Source organism: Marmota flaviventris, chromosome 9 (assembly GCF_047511675.1).
Source record: "Marmota flaviventris isolate mMarFla1 chromosome 9, mMarFla1.hap1, whole genome shotgun sequence".
Classification (NCBI taxonomy): domain Eukaryota; kingdom Metazoa; phylum Chordata; class Mammalia; order Rodentia; family Sciuridae; genus Marmota; species Marmota flaviventris.
Window position 1 is genome coordinate 90,218,085 of NC_092506.1, and position 3,825 is coordinate 90,221,909.

At 33.9% G+C, this 3,825-nt stretch overlaps 1 pseudogene; it reads left to right on the forward strand.

The window, feature by feature from the left end:
- The first annotated feature begins 527 nt into the window (after positions 1-527).
- On the forward strand, positions 528-1,278 carry LOC114088804 (putative heat shock protein HSP 90-beta-3; annotated as a pseudogene).
- The last annotated feature ends 2,547 nt before the right edge of the window (positions 1,279-3,825 follow it).

Below are 3,825 nucleotides of genomic sequence, written 5' to 3' on the forward strand. Positions count from 1 at the left end.
AATGAGTCAACTTTTAAAATTCCTGGAAAATTAAACTAGAACTAAAGATGAAACACAGCAATTTCCTACTTACCATTCCTCAGAGAACTGACTTGTGAGGTACAGCATATGGCTGAACTCTTAAGTAGCAGCTGATTTCAGGAAATCTAAAGCCAGGGAGATTTAATTTCAAAGATTCGAGTGATGGTTTAGTAACTGGCATAAAAAATATGGACAGATAGAATTCCAACCCACTCAAGTTTTTTTGAAGCATTGTTTTTCATAATGTAACCTTGGACGGTGGGTAAAATGGCTATACATGTATGGCACATATATGGTAGTATTTCCTTCTAGATCTAGTAAGTATTCCTGAATGGTTATGCACTGAAGTATATTTTCCTTAGATTTCTTGATCTAATTTTTTTCTAACTATGCAGAAGGGCTGAGCTTTTATAAACAGTGAGTTGAACTCACTGCCTACACACAGTGTTGGAGATTATAAATACTCTTTTGTGTATTAATATCTTTCCAGGCATTAAATAAATCTCTCTCATGTACGTCTCATGAAGGAGACACAGAAATCCATCTATTACATTACTGGTGAAAGCAAAGAGCAAGTGGCCAACACCGCATTTGTGGAGTGTGTGAAGAAGCAGGTTTTGAAGTAATATATATTACTGAGCCTATTTATGATTATTGTGTGCAACGGCTCAAGGAGTTGATGGGAAGAGCTGATCTCTCTGACCAAGGAAGGCCTGGAGCTATCTGAGGACAAGGAGGAAAAAAAATAAATACATAAATGGAGGAGAGAAGGCAAAGTTTGAGAAGCTTTGCAAACTCATGAAAAAAATCTTGGATAGAAAGGTTGAGAAGGTGACAATGGCTTGTGTCTTCACCCCACTGCATTGCTACCATACCAAAGTCAACATGGAGCAGATCATGAAGGCCCAGGCACTTTGAAACAATTCTACCATGAGCTACATGATGGTCAAAAAGCACCTAGAGATCAACCTTGACCACCCCATTGTGAAGACACCGAGTCAAAAGGCAGAGGCAGACAAAAATGACAAGGATGTTAAAGACCTGGTGGTGCTGCTATTTGAAACTGCGCTGCTCTCTCCTGGCTTCTCACTTAAGGACCCTCAGACCAACTCCAATCACCACTACTACCTGATAAAACTAGGCCTAGTCACTGATGGAAGATGAGTGACAGTGGAGGAACCCAGCAATGCTGTTCCTGATGAGATACCCCATTTTGAGGGTGATGAGGATGCATCTCATATCTAAGAATTAGAATAGGAGTTGCCACTGAGAAATATGCCCTCTATATAGTATCCCCATGGCTCCTACGGTAGCCTTGAATGGCCCTTTCCCACCTGGCTTCCTCTGCTGATTAATGTTCTAGTGGTTTTTCTCCTATCCTTAGCATCTTAAGGCAGGAAATAAGGGCATCAAGCCCCCATACCCTACCTAGTTTGGCAGCAGGTTTGGATGATATATTGTATTTTTGTTTGTTTATTTTATTTTGTTCCAAAATTAAAGTTTGCAAAATAAGGAAAAAATAGGAAGGAAAAAATACAGTTCTTCAGTTGTAATGCAAAACAGAATTAATTCAAAGAAACTGAAAAAAATCCATCATTTTTTTAAAATCAGGATCAAGTCAAATATATATATATATATATATATATATATATATATATATATATATATAATATGTAGCCATGTTCAAAAAATAAGACTATTTCATATTGGTGCATTTGATTATTGCAGTTTTAGATCACTCATATCTTACAAACTATAATTTAAATTTATGTCAAGCACTTACCATCTGATAGGGCCTAAATTTTACAGATCTTGAGAATTTATGTGACAGTTATCTATAAGGACTACATTGAGGAAAACATTTTAAAATTGTCACAAAGTATTAAAGATGACTTGTTACTATTACATTGTTTATATCAGAATTTTTAAAGGCTGTATCTCCATATTATGACATTTTATATCCTTTTAAAACTGGATACTTTATTGAAATGATTTATTTGAATCAGCTCAATTTAGTGGATAAGTATATAATCTTTGGAGCTACCTCTCTGGGTTTGAATCCTGGCTCTGCCACTTTCTAGCTGTATGATCTTGAGCAAGGTACTTGACTTTTTTGTGCTTTAGTTTCTTTATCTAAAAAACGTATATAATAATACTATTTACTGTATGGTGTTATAAAAATGAGTTAATACTTGTGAAGCACCTAGAATAATCTTTTACATTCAGTAAACACTATAACAATTTTCTTTAAAATAAAAAATGAATAAATTCTCAGTAAAAAAAAATTCTTGCAATACTGAGAACATAAGGAAACAAGAAATCACATCTATACACCCACGAATCTCATCACCAAGAAATAATCTTTTATGAGTTTTATTAATATTATTTCAGAATTCTGTGAATATGGATAAAAAGAATAATAAATTAACATCTAGGCATGAACATAATTTGGAAGAAACAATTCGCATGCTTTTTGAAACTTAAAGCATTAGATTTGATTTTATTTGGATTTAAGACATAAAAAAGAAGCTAAACTGTAATCAAGGGACTTGGCAAATGTTATGTAACTGTTTCTTCAACAGAAATTCATATTTTATTGAGATCCTCCCAATTTTAACAAAAGATATTATAGAATTATTAAAATAGTAGAATCGTTATTTTTTTAAACTCATGTATGAAAGATATAGTGATTTAACATTCTGGTATATTTTCATATCTCTCTTCAGCAATACATTATTTTTGCATAATTTAACTGGAGTTTTTCCTGAATTTGTACCTTTGATTGGCATGTTCTATTACACATCACAGCTTCCTTCCTCCCCTGTGTTAATGGGCATTTCTGATCATCTTTCCTTTTTGGTGTGTTAATGATTCTCGATTTAAGGTATAATAATTATCTTGTGTTGAGTCATCCTTAGTCTACCTGCCTTTTTAATCATTCCAGTTGTTTTAATTTGTTTTCCTTTGCCTCTGAAATTGCTGAAATTAACCTGTTTTACTCATAATTAATTTGACTTCTGGAAATGACCATTTTTTCCTTGTTATTTCTAACTTACTTATTTGGTAGGACATATACTGGTTTTGTTCTAACTTTTTCACTTAGTTCATACTTATCTTGTTCTCACCTAATTATCTTTTTTCTTTGTGAGATATTTTTATTTATATTTTGAGAAATTGTCTAAAATGAGGCAGTTGCAAAAATCCTGCTTCTCATGTTTGATTTACATTTTCTTTCAGATTGGCTTCTCATTTTTCCTTTGCCTCTTATATTATTTTGATTTATTAGTTCTTGTTGCTGTTCCCTGTATGTAATTGCCATGCTATTTATTTTTAGTTTGCTTGTGCTTAATCTAGCTTCTCTAACTCTGGACCATCCATTTGTTCCAATATAGTCAAATTCTCCTTGACAGAGTTTCTGTCTGAGGTGGGGTCAGTTTATCGCTCTTCTATTAAGCTGCTGGATGTTGCCTTTGAGATACTTTCTGTAGTGTGAAGGCATGCAAGTGGGAAGACGTGTTAGGCTGATTCTGAAGATCTGATGTCTCTTCTCCCTTCTGAGAGGTGTCACTCCACTCAGGGGTTCCTGACTCCATTGTGTCCCAGGGGGAAACTGGCAAGTTTGGTTATCATTCCTTTTAATATTAATATCCTTCCCTGAAAGCTAGGAGCTTCCAATTTTTAGAAAATTGCCTTATTTATCATTTCTTATTTTCTCTACTGTCTGTCTCTACATATTGGAGGGTATTCATGAAAACGCTCAGAATTTTGTGAATTAAAGCTTTTTATTCAGCATTGTTTTTGGAA